The sequence below is a fragment of the Fundulus heteroclitus genome, chromosome 1 (assembly GCF_011125445.2).
Source record: "Fundulus heteroclitus isolate FHET01 chromosome 1, MU-UCD_Fhet_4.1, whole genome shotgun sequence".
NCBI classification, from domain to species: domain Eukaryota; kingdom Metazoa; phylum Chordata; class Actinopteri; order Cyprinodontiformes; family Fundulidae; genus Fundulus; species Fundulus heteroclitus.
In genome coordinates this window covers 40,214,617-40,227,687 of record NC_046361.1, presented here as the reverse complement: position 1 = coordinate 40,227,687, position 13,071 = coordinate 40,214,617, and positions in this window count along the sequence as shown.

Sequence of the window (13,071 nt, the reverse complement as noted above, 5' to 3'; positions counted from 1 at the left end):
AGTGTTCGGAGAAACAATCATTTGATGATCCTGATCTAAAAATCTGTACTTGGACTAACACCAACTTACTTAAGCTCTCTTTTGCATAGATCTAGTAGTTCACATGCTTTACGCTCAAATGACTTTATCCTTCTACATGTTCCTCGTGTTCGAACTGATAAAGGAAAGAAAGCATTCAGTGTGTGGGCTCCTATAGCGTGGAATCAGCTCCAGTCTGAGCTCAAGATGTCAGAAACTATTTCATTGGACTTATTTCGAGCGGTTCTTAAAGATAGACAACAAGCTTATATGAAACAGTGTCACTGCTTTTAAATTGTTTTTATTGTTTTATATTTGTGAATATGTATTAATTGGTTTTATTTTTGTAACCAGGTTGTAGTTTTTTTGCTGATTTCTGCCCAGGTCCCCCTTGAAAATGAGATCCAGATCTCAACGGGGTTTACCTGGTTAAATAAAGGAAATAAAAAAAAAATTTTTAAAAAATCGTCGACTTACCATACCATACCAAACCAGCTTTATTTATAAAGCACTTTAAAACAACCACAGTTGATACAAAGTGCTGTACAATCCAAAAACACAACAAAATAAAAATAATTATAATTAAAAGTAGTTTAAAAACAAAGACATACACTTTAAACTAGATCTTGCTGGTGTTGAAAGCCAAGTTAAATAGATGGGTTTTAAGACGAGCTTTAAAAGTGGACAGAGAAGGGCCCTCTCTGACCTGCAAAGGTAAGTCATTCCATAATTTGGGGCCCATAACAGAGAAAGCCCTGTCCCCTCTGAGCTTCCTTTTTGTTCTCGGCACCTCCAAGAGCAGCTGATTTGCTGACCTGAGAGACTGATGGGGTATGTGGAGTTGAAGAAGCTCAGTGAGGTAAGCCGGGGCAAGATTATGCAATGATTTAAAAACAAACATAAGAATTTTAAAATGAATCCTAAAATATACAGGCAGCCAGTGAAGTGAGGCCAGGACAGGGGTCACATGGTCCCTTTTTCGAGTACCTGTCAACAAACGTGCAGCAGCATTTTGTACTAGCTGCAGACGTGAGAGCAGCGCCTGACTGACTCCCAGATAAAGTGCATTACAGTAGTCCAATCGAGTTGAAATAAAAGCATGGATCACTGTTTCAAAATGCTGCCTGGAAAGAAAAGATTTCACTGACGCCAATCGCCTTAAATGATAAAAGCTGGACTTAACCACGGCTCTAATTTGGCTGTCCAATTTAAAATCACTTTCCACCTTAAAACCAAGATCTGTAATAAAAAGTTTAAAATATTCCTCCAAAGGTCCCAGGTCAACAGAGGAGGACTCATAGGAGCCACTGGGTCCAAACACCATCACCTCTGTTTTGTTTTCATTAAAGTTTAAAAAGTTCAAGGCCAACCATGCTTTAATATCTCCTAGACAAGCCAGGAGATGTTTGATTGACCGTACATCCTGCTGCTTTATGGGCAAATAAATCTGACAATCATCAGCGTAAAAATGAAAAGAGATCCCATGTTTCCTAAGGATAGAACCCAGAGGCAGTATATAAAGAGAGAAAAGCAGTGGGCCAAGAATTGAGCCCTGTGGGACACCGTGAGACATTGAGGCAAGAGATGATTTAGAGCCACTAATATTCACTGAAAAAGTTCTGTCCTCCAGGTAAGACCTGAACCATTTAAGAACAGTGCCATCAATACCAACAATGTGGTGTAATCGCGATATTAAAATGTTGTGGTCTACCGTATCAAAGGCAGCAGTTAGGTCAAGTAACATCAGAACAACATGGTGACCAGAATCACATGCAAGAAGAACGTCATTAAAAACTCTAATCAAAGCAGATTCTGTACTATGGAGAGTTTTAAAACCTGACTGAAATACCTCCATGATGCCATTGTCATCTAAAAACTGTGTCAGCTGACAATACACAATTTACTCTAAGACCTTAGAAAGAAAAGGCAGCTTAGAAGACTTCAGGAAGAACCGGCCCCACCACTCTCCACTGCTCATCAACAGCTCAGCTGTGGAGGTGGTCAGCAGCACCAAGTTCCTGAGGGTGCACATCACGGACAACCTCACCTGGTCTGTGAACACCACGTCACTGGTGAAGAGGGCACAGAAATGACTGTACTTCCTGCAGAGGATGAGGAGAGCCCACCTGCCCCCGCCCATCCTCGAGACCTTCTACAGAAGCACCATGGAGAGCATTCTGACCAGCTGTCTCTCTGTGTGGTGTGGAGGCTGCAGTGCCTCCGACTGGAAGAACGTGAGGAGAGCGGTGAGGACAGCAGAAATCATCATCCGGGCTCCTCTTCCCTCCATCAAGGACATTTCATCCCAGCGCTGTGTGTTCTGAGCCCGTAACATCATCAGGGACCCCTCACACCCCCACCATGGATTGTTCTCCCTGCTGCCTTCTGGGAAGAGGTTCCGCAGCATCTACTGCAGGTCCACCAGGTTCTGCAAAAGCTTTTTCCCTGCTGCCATCAGACTGTTAAATTCCTAGAACTGCTGAGGCCGCAAAATGGACACTGTACCACATTCATATATCTGCACATCTACACATTTGCACATATGCCATCAGACTGTTGAACTACCGAAGCCACAAAATGGACTCTGGAATGCTGAAACCACAAATGGACTCTGTACCACATTGGTATATTGCACGGTTTTTAAATAATACTCACCTGGACACCGTGAATCGCACACTGTCTATTTCCCCTGCATTGTTTACATTGTTTACATTCAATAGTTTACATAAATCGCTGCTGCATCTTTATCCTGAGGTTAAATGCAATTTACTGTGATTTTTCAAGCTGTATGCAAACAAAATTTCGTTCTGTACGCACTTTGTGCATACAAAATGACAAATAAAGTTGTCTAAGTCATTTAACCTCATGGTTAAGTAGGAAGTTACATTTATTTTCATTAAAATCACTCAACAGAACTTAGCTCTGCATTTGAATCCTTTTTAAAAATCAAAACATGATGGCTGGAAGCTTCTCCGTTTGGAATGTTCACCTCATTCTACAACCATACATGTTTGATTTGTCTGGAATTGTAAGTCAGGCTACAGGTTGATACACCCTGCTGTTTCCTCTCCTCATGTAGGGCATTCCTCAAATGATGTAAAATTACTGAATTTAGAACAGCTTAGCTCGCATGCCTTCCAGCCATCTTGTCGTCGGACGAACGGGTAACGCTTGAATGTTTAGTTGTATGAGTCAAATGTCTTTTAGATATGATGATCATGATCATATGAAGGTTTTTCCATTGATTTAACACTGAAGGATAGCTGAGAAATGTCAGTGTTGGATACCAGCTTGTAACCGAGAGGACTTTACTGTGGAATCTGACCAAAGACACCTGTGATATCTACATTTCCTTGATGGCAAGGAGTCAACTCTTCAATTTTCAGATCTGATACCAGCGAGTCAGTGACTGCAACCTCTTGGGAGGTAGTTGACGTTTATTTGGCTTTTTCTCAGCAGAATGAGAGAAAAAGCCACAATCCAGGAGGGCTGTTCAAGTGAGCTTCAGTGTTGCATAATCCGCTTATTATAAGCAACTTTGGGCTATTGCTAAGGTCACTTACAGCTTTTGTGAGTTGGCAGTTGCGGTTTGTCAGTTTTGACTTTGAACGTGAGGGCGTTTTTTTTGGCTTGGCTTGTTTTCAAACTCAACGACTTTTTGTGGGTATCGCGCTGCGCTACAAGAGTGGGGCTCATCAGCATGCTCCAGACCTACTTTTTAGGAGAAGGAAAAGTGCCAGTGTGTATGAATACAAGCAAAATACACACATTGGTCATGCTTAGAAGCAGCATCTGTACAATGTGGTGGTTTGCTTGGTGCGCTTCAGCTTTTTTTCATGTTTCTCTCACAGCAATCTTGTTTGTGTGTGTAAAGGTGAGATGGGATTTGATAGTCTGATTACAGCGGGATGATTGATTGAGCAAAAAAAAGCTCTATTTTCTGCGATAAGCCCTATAATAATTTAAAATAAAAGGCCTTTAGTAATACATCTAATTTTCATAATATGGGCTGTAATTCTATGCGAAATTAGCAAGTTCGAAACAGGTTTCTTCCTTGAGTTTGATCCATTGTAAAAGAGGAGAGGACAGTCTCTCATGCCTTTCTACTAATGCTGCTTTTGTTCCGCTCATTTTGAGGCCTCTAGATTTAACCCAACATTCAAACTGTTCTATGCTCGATTTCTCGATTAAAGCATGTTGAAATGAAGCTCCTGAGATGTTGTCATCCTCCTCGTCACGATTTGTCTTTATGAACCCGGGTAGAGCACACACAGAGAGCTCGTTTTGACAGTTTATTGAAAGTTAGGAGTGCTGGAAGAGGAAAACCAGAGTCTGTTATTGGACTGGAGGAGGTGGTGCTGGAGCTGACGGCCCGGTGAGAGTTCATGGAGACCAGATAACTGCAGCAGGAATCATCGCAGCACGACAGCGAGAGAACCTGATCACAGCAGCGAGTTCCTCAGCACGGCAGAGTGGAAACCAAACCACGGCTGTAGTACTCACAGCATGGCAGAAAGCAAACCTTGAGGAGAAGCAGATGTGGCAGGGTTCCAGTAGCAAGCAGGAACACACGAGTAGACAGGCAAGGAGTAAATGTAACATGATGACAGACCAGCACTGGAGTGAAACAAAGGGAGGTTCAAATAAGGAGGCTGGCAGGTGAAATGAGTCTGACTGATTGACTAATTACCAACAGGTGTGACTGGCTGCAAGAGGAGTGAAGTGAAGGCTGAGTGAGAAGGGGAGGAGGAAACTAAAACTAACAATAAATAAAGTCAAATCATAACTAGAACCCAAAACAAAAAGGAAATCTGAAAACTAATAGTAAACAAAAGCCGAGTCAAAACTAAACCATGACACTCCTAAATGATTTTGTATTGCGGTTGCTGCCAGTCTAATTTTCATTCTTCCTGTCGACCATCCGGGAAAATGTAACATCATTTGAAGAATGTCCTGATCATCAGCTCCCAAACATGCAGTGCTCTATGCCCGTTCTGCTTCAGTTTCTCAACCCCATCCAGTTTACTCCATTTAAACTTTTCATGATCAGGATCTTGATCAGTCATTTATGCAGCTCTATTCTTGCATAAAAACAGACCTGCAGGTCAGACAGAGGAACAACATGAAGAAAACGTCTTCAAAGTGTTTGTTGTCGGTGGCGCTGATTTATGGCAGCCCCGCTGCATCCTTATAGAAAGTGATTGTAATGATCACTGCTCTGACCATATCCTGCTACTGTTATCATAGCATTCTGGATGGTCCCAGGTCTATCCCCTGATTACTGCCACCTGTGGTTGGCACTACTTAAGCCTCCCTTCCTCAGAATGCTGGTACCAGCAATGGGTAGAGGAAATAAGACCTCTGAGAGTGATTATTTGTCCAGATTCATCGATTCACTAGTCAGTTTACAGAGAAATCACTCAGACAGTAGACCAGATATTTTGATAGAAATCCAGCAAACATTATACAGAATTCAAATGATGGGTATTACAGTCTTATTTTTTGTGGATACCAGCACATATGGGAGTTAAAGGAAATTAAATGGCAGATAAGGCTGCAAAGGAGGCCACAACAAGATAAGAAATGGATGTGTCAGTTAAAATGAGTAAGATGGAAATAAAGAGCATTATTAAACAGAAGATGAAGGAAAGGTGGCAAAAGCAATGGGAGGAAGAGAGGAAAGGACGGTGGCTGTACATGATTCAGAGGAGAGTGGGAGAAATGAGATGTGCAGGGAGGAGCAGAAGAGAAGAAACAATTATATCAAGACTTAGATTTGGGCACACAGGATTAACAGTACATTATTCAAAATAGGTAAGCATAACACTGGCAGATGTGAATACTGTGAACAACAAGAGACAGTCGAACACGTTATGGTACACTGTAGGAAGTATAAAAGAGAAAGGAGGGAAATTATTCTAAATCTAAAAATGGAAAGAATACACTTTGATTTAATAGAAATACTTAGAAAAAACTCAAGAGATAAGTGTTATGTAATTGTTTTTCATTATCTTAGATTAATTAATGTAATTGAGAGGATTTGAATCTTATTTTTGTTTTGTTGATTTTGTTTTTTTGATTTGGTTGTGACTTGTTTTGTTTAGTATAAATAAGCAGTAGTCATTCTGATCCACACTCCATACCAGTTGGTGGCGGTAATGTACCATTTCGTTGCGTGCCAACCGGCAAAAAAATTCCATAAAGAAGAAGAAGAATGCTGGTACCAGATCCTCGAAAACCTTGTGTGAGTAGACAGGGAGGCAGTAGCCTGCCTCCCTGTCTGTGTTCGACTTTTGAGTGTTTGTCTAGATTCCTGCCTGTTGCCTTCCCTTTGTTGGTTTCTCCATTGCTTCTCAGTTTCTGGACAGTGACCCATGCCTCCCTCTCGACTCTGCCTCTCTATTCAGCCCTCTCTGTACCCCTGGCTGTCGTAGTTAAAGAAGAGAGACTCTGAATGAGAGCAAAGAGAGGCAAACTGATCAGTTAAAGAGTTTAGCAGTGGTATGAACTGATATGATGTTGGCTGGCTGGGGTTTGGCTGTGGAAGGTGAGGAGACAGGTGAGTAACTGGAAGGTGCCGATAAGATTTGTGAAAAATTCGCTGAGGAGGGGGCTAGGTTAGGTCAGGGAAGGTGATGTCCAGTGGTCCAGGCAGAAGGTGCAGGTCCAGTTTGGTTTTCTCGAGGCGTGATGTCAGAGGGTGGACAGGCAGGGGAGTTCAGGCAGGAGGGCTTAGGCAGAGAAATGATCCAAGGCTTACATGGATTCTTAAAGGATGGCTGGGAGTGTCTCAGACGAGGGTCCAGAGTTATGTAGGTTTTTGTGAAGTGGTTCTCAGGCTTGGAATCCAGGCTTCTAGGAAGGAACAGACAGAGACTCGGGTTATGTTCAGGTTCTGCGAGGAGACAAAGGCAAGGAAGAGAGTTGGTCTGTACCACGCAGAATGATATGGACTTGGACTGGAGCTGTTGGATTTGCCCTGTTGTGCCTTCACCTTCTCTCGATCCTCCGTGCATGACTCTGGTCTGTCTCTGCTTTTCCCCATATCACCTGCCCCCTTCAGGAGAAAAGACGCTGCATTGAATTCAGCGCCCTTTACGGATCCAGTTAAGGTTAGTGCCTTTTCCTGTGTAGCTGTAATTTCCCTTTGCAAGCTCACAGCCACTAACCTGCCTCTCTCCCTTGCAGTGCGACCAGTCCTGTTCCCTGAGGCTCTCGTTTTCAGCTACACCTTTACTTATAATAAAGCAATTTTAACAAACTATTGGTGTTGTGTGCAGTACCGGGTCTGGCTCCTAAGATTCCTAAGGCAGATAGGGCCCTGATAAAGATCCACCAAAGAGGCAGACTTATGACCAGTTACATTGTAGAGTAGAAGGAATGCGGAGGCTTCGATGGATGCTTTTATGGAAGGATTGGATGAAAGAATTAGGACGCTCTGGCTCCGTGTGATCTCCATGCTTCCCTTAAAGAACTGAAGGATTTGGCTACTCGCGTTGATCTTAGACTGGCTGAGAGACGAAGAGAGAAAAAATCTTACACCAGAAGAAGCATCACTTACAGAAAGTAAGTAAACCATTTTGGTCACTTTTCTGCTCCTAAGGATTCTACAGAGGAGAACTCCGTGGAGGAACACATGCAGCTTGGGAGGAGCTGTATTTCAGCCTGTGTTTATTGACTCTGGTGCCGACACAGAGTTTATGGACAAGTTTTTGCACACAGTCTAGGCATTCAGTTGGTTCCAGCAGAAACCAAACGTAAGGTTTTAGCACTGGATGGACATGTTGTGAATCAGTCTCATTCCCAGACAGCTCCTGTCCAGTTCTGCATTGAAGGTAATCCTTTTGAAAGTTTGGTCTTTACGACCATTACGTCAAGAACCGTTTTCCCCTACCACTGATGGACTCTGCTTTTGATATCATTCAAGGTTCCTGCATTTTCACTAAATTTGAATTAAGAAATGCTTATCTTCTTGTACGCATCCGTCAAGGACACGAATGGAAAACAGCATTTAACACTCCAACTAGACACTATGAACGCTTGGTTCAAACAATGCTCATGCAGTCTCTCAAGCCCTAGTAAATGATGTGTTGTGTAACATGATTGGTCACTTTGTCCATGTCTATTTAGATGACTTTTTGATCTTCTCTAAAGATATCGAGACCCACCAACAACAGGTTCGCTCCGTTCTCCTTCGCCTTCTTCAGAACAACCTATGTGTCAAACCTGAGAAGTGTGAGTTTCATCACATTTCTTAAACACACGTTTTTTTGTTGTGATCAGTATTTAACAAGTGTGCAGAAACTGCTGGACTATCAATGTTTTATGGTTTCCCACAGATTACATAGGCCAGAATTCATTTTTGATAAAATTCTAATCAAAGCTTTTTTATTCGTTAACTAGATACCTTGGCACCCATCAATAGACATATATTTCCTTTTTATGGTTCTCTGTACTTCACGAGAGGCCATATACCAAATAGCAAAATATCCACTCCAGCTGCGACTGTCTGGACCAAACTAAGTATGCAGCTGAAATAGATTTCTCCAAAGGCCCTGTATACTTTAGTAAAGTTATACTTTAGTAAAGTTAAACCGACACAATATCTGGTTGTGTTTGCAAATTGGTGACCAGGAAAGTGATCTTGAATGTAGTCTGGACACAACGTCAGACCCAGGTTCCACTTCTCCAGGACAAAAACACTGTCAGGGTTTTCAGCTTGAAATTCCCTTTGAGGAGCGCATTAAAGTCTGGAAAAAGTAATTACACCATTTTGAAAACAGGACTCCTTTAGTCAGTGATCTTATATAGAGAAAGGTCAGAAGCACAGGTAAATCTGTGTTTCAAAGAGCCAAGGTCTATCCAACTGTCACCAACAACTATATAGACATTAGGGTCCATGTTAAAATGACGTGTGACAGAAAGTAAAAAGTTAACAGCTCAATGGTTCTCCAGTGTTGTATCAAACACACCGAAATCTCCTTGCACCGTGGCTGTTGCAAGATGTTTATGCCTCTAAACTGCCATGCACAGATTACTAAAGAGTTGTGTGAGGGCAGGATGGAGGCAGTGTGTGGAGGTCAGCAAAGGTAGCAGATTTGATGGATATTGGAGATTACATGGGAACCAGTGATCAAAACTTCCTCCTTGTTTTATCAGGGTGGATGTTGCGCACAACATTAAGATGATCTGCCAGTGGGACTGCCTAGAAAACAAATCACACCGTGTCAAAGACTTCTTTGTCGGGTCGCAAATCTGCGTCATCTGTTGTAGCTCTCAGTGAGGCAGAGGGTTGTCATAGTTGTTGAGTCCCACAAGAGTGCAAAAAATATATTTTTTTTAAAATCAAGTTGCAGAAGACTCAATCATTATTCTAAATGAAAAGATGGAAAAAACGGATCTAGTTGATACTTGAAAGGGTTAAGTTTAATAACCCTTTTATCCTGGAAAGAAAACCAACACAAACACAAGTTTAGACTCAGTGCCAGTCCGAGTCTCTTGGGGGCCCTAAGCGAAATTTTATGTGGGGCCCTCCTCCCACCACGCAGAATCACCTATGCTAGAAGATTTTTGACACAAACGTCAAACTCTAATGTAATACCGAATATTAGAAACGAATACAGTGAGGTTATGTATCAATAAAAAATAAACCATACTTAAAATACTTTACTCTTTTATTCCATTTTCTGAATACAAACTGTCACAATACATATTAAATTTCATGCACATTTTATTATTTTTTGGAGTATCTGTATCTTTCTTCGACGGCGTGTTTAAACGTTACCATAGTGACCAGAATCAGAGCGTTAGGGCTTTGGATGCCGACAGAGGAGATGAGGGAGAGGAGAGGAGAAAACAAATTTATTTCAACTGTTTAAAAACAACATCACTGAATCACTGCCAACAATTAAGTCAACTTCATATCCTGGACAGTTTTTGTAACTTGGCTTTTCCTTGCTCTCTTTTTTCCTTTTCTTTTCACTTTGCCGCTCCACTTGTATGCTTATATGAAGCGCTCATGTTAGCTTAGTAGTTAAAATGCTCCACGTATTTTACAAACAGTTGCCAAGTGACCGAAGATGCCGTTGGTGGACGTTTGGTGATGATGAGTTTTACCCAAAATGCACTTGGAGAAATTATTGTCAATTTATTTGAAAATTTGCACCATAAAGTTAAACATAAAAGCCAGTCATGCAGAAAAACATTTTATTCAATATTGTACACCTACTACATCACTAAATTCAGGCAATCTTTTACAGTTTGTGGAAACCGTGACTGAGTCCTTACTGTGTAGCAGCTATGAATTATTCTCGCCGCAGAGAATTGTTAATCTGATGCTCAAATATAGATGTTCCACAGATTTGTGCCAGTCTTTGAGCTTGTTGTGCTGAATAGTAATACATGTTTAAGTTAATTGACTGCAGACCAAAAATTAATCCATTGGGGGGCCCCTAGCTCAGATCGTCAGGGGGCCCTCCTGATGGTCTGGGTGCCCCATGTGGCTGCCTAGTTCGCTTGTGCTTCGGGCCGGCCCTGTACATACCCAGACATGTACTTTTTTCTCTAAAGTTTATACATTTATATTTAATGTTTGTTTGTTGTCGGTGGCCCTGATTATATGGAAGACCCGCTTCTGTTAGTCACATTCTGATATAAAGTTATTCATTTTCCCTCGAGGGCCAGATAAGTTAGGATAGCTTTTTTTTATTCATAAATGAAATTATCATATGAAAACTGCTTTATGTGTTGACTTAGGGGTTCTTTATCTTATATTATAATTAGTTTGACAACCTGAAACATTAAAATGTCACAAAAAGCAAAACAAGTAATCATTGAGGGGCAATTCTTTCTCACACCACTCTAAACATTGTAAAAATTTATCTTGGGTGTTTAATAAAAATAAAACATATATTAAAATATGGACAGAAATATTCATGACAGATGTAATTTACTCTCAGATTATAAAGAAGGCTAAAGCCACCACACTCAACCAACACCTCCTGCCTGGTCAAGAAGGCTCACCAGCGCCTCTTCTTCCTGAGGACACTGAGGAAAAAACAGCTATCGTCGACTATCCTGGTGAACTTCTATCGCTGTGCAATAGAAAGCATCCTGACCAACTGTGCAACAGTGTGGAATCGGAGCTGTTCTGTTGCAGAGCGCACGGCACTGTAGCGAGTGGTGAAAGCCGCCCAGAACATCACTGGGACTCCACTACCCACCATTGAGCACATCCAGAAGAAACGCTGCCTACATCGAGCTCCCAGCATCCTTAAGGACTCTTCCCACCCAGCCCACAGATTGTTTTCTCTCCTGCCCTCCGGCAGGCGTTTCAGGTGCCTCTGGACCAGAACCAGCAGACTAAAGAACAGCTCATTCCCCAGAGCTGTCTCTTTATTGAACTCTAATCCTCACTGATAGACTCTCGTCTCCCTCCTCACACCTACCTCCATTTTGTTATTCTGTTATTTACTAGACTGTAATGTTCACCTGCACTCCTGACTGTTACTATTATAGCAACTGTTTACATGCATCCTGCACCACTAACTATGACTGAATATTTATTTTCACTGCTGACTGTTTATTCACAGTACCAATTGTTTACATATACATTTGCAATATCGTACTTGAACTGTAATATGCAATTACCTTCCACTACACTTTAATTCAAATAGCTTCTGTCCAAACTTTATTTATTCATTTTATAGTAATAGCTACCTGTATATCATGCTCACAATTCTGCCTATAGTAATAGCAAGCTGTACATATATTCATAGTACATGTAAACTATGTTAAAATAATCATCTGTATATTATGCTATTGTACATATCTGTAAAACTCTATTTATAGTAATATCCACCTGTATACTATATTTGGTACATATCCAGCTGTAAATTTAGTTCACAATACTCGTTATCTATATATTATACTCATAGGACAAATCGATTAGTAAAATTCTGTTTATAATAGTATACATCTCTATATTTATTCCGCAATAACCCATGTCCTGTACATATGGAACCATTGTTTTGCACTTCTGGTTAGACCTAAACTGCATTTCGTTGCCTTGTACCTGTACCTGTGTAATGACAATAAAGTTGAATCTAATCTAATCTAAAATTTAATGCAGGCAACCAGATGCCGTGTCTTGCAGATTATCAAGACTCCAGCAGAGGGCAGTATCCCCATTCAGATCGGACCAAGTATTCAGTTTATTGGCAAATTTATTTGTATAGCACAATTAAGTACAGAGACAATGCAAAGTGCTTTACATGATTAAAATATAGAAAAATAAAACAGAATAAAAGCAAGTAGGATCAAAATGTAGAAACAAAAATAGAACATTAAAAACAGTTGGACTACAAAGTTGAACTAATGATGTTTCAGTAAAACAGTTTAACTAGAACAGTCGAAGGCAATCCTAAACAAATGTGTTTTTAATCTTGATTTAAAGGAACTCAAGCTTTCAGCACTTTTACAGTTTTCTGGGAGTTTGTTCCAGATCAGTGGAGCATAGGAACTAAATGCTGCTTCTCCATGTCTGGTTCTGGTTCTGCAGAGCAGGCTGCAACCAGAAGACCTGAGTGGTCTGCAGGGTTGATGCCCTGATAACAAGTCTGTGATGTATTTAGGTGCTAATTCAGGGATTTATAGACTAACAGAAGGATTTTAAAGTCTATTCTCTGAGATCCAGGGAGCCATGGAAGGACTTCAGAACCGGGTCCATGTTCTCTACGTTCTTAGTCTTAGTGGAAGGACTTCAGAACCGGGTCCATGTTCTCTACGTTCTTAGTCTTAGTGAGAGGACTTCAGAACCGGGTCCATGTTCTCTATGATCAGTTCTACTAAAGATAAACATGGATTAGTTTTTCCAGATCCTGCTGAGACATCAGTCCTTTAATCCTGGAAATGTTCTCCAGGTTCTAGAAGGTCCACTTTGTCTTTAGATGGAGGTTCAGGTCTGAGTCCATCACTACTCCCAGGTTTCAGGCCTGATCAGTGGTTCCTAGCTGAAGCGACTGAGGCTGTGAGCTACCTCTGGATCTCTGCTCT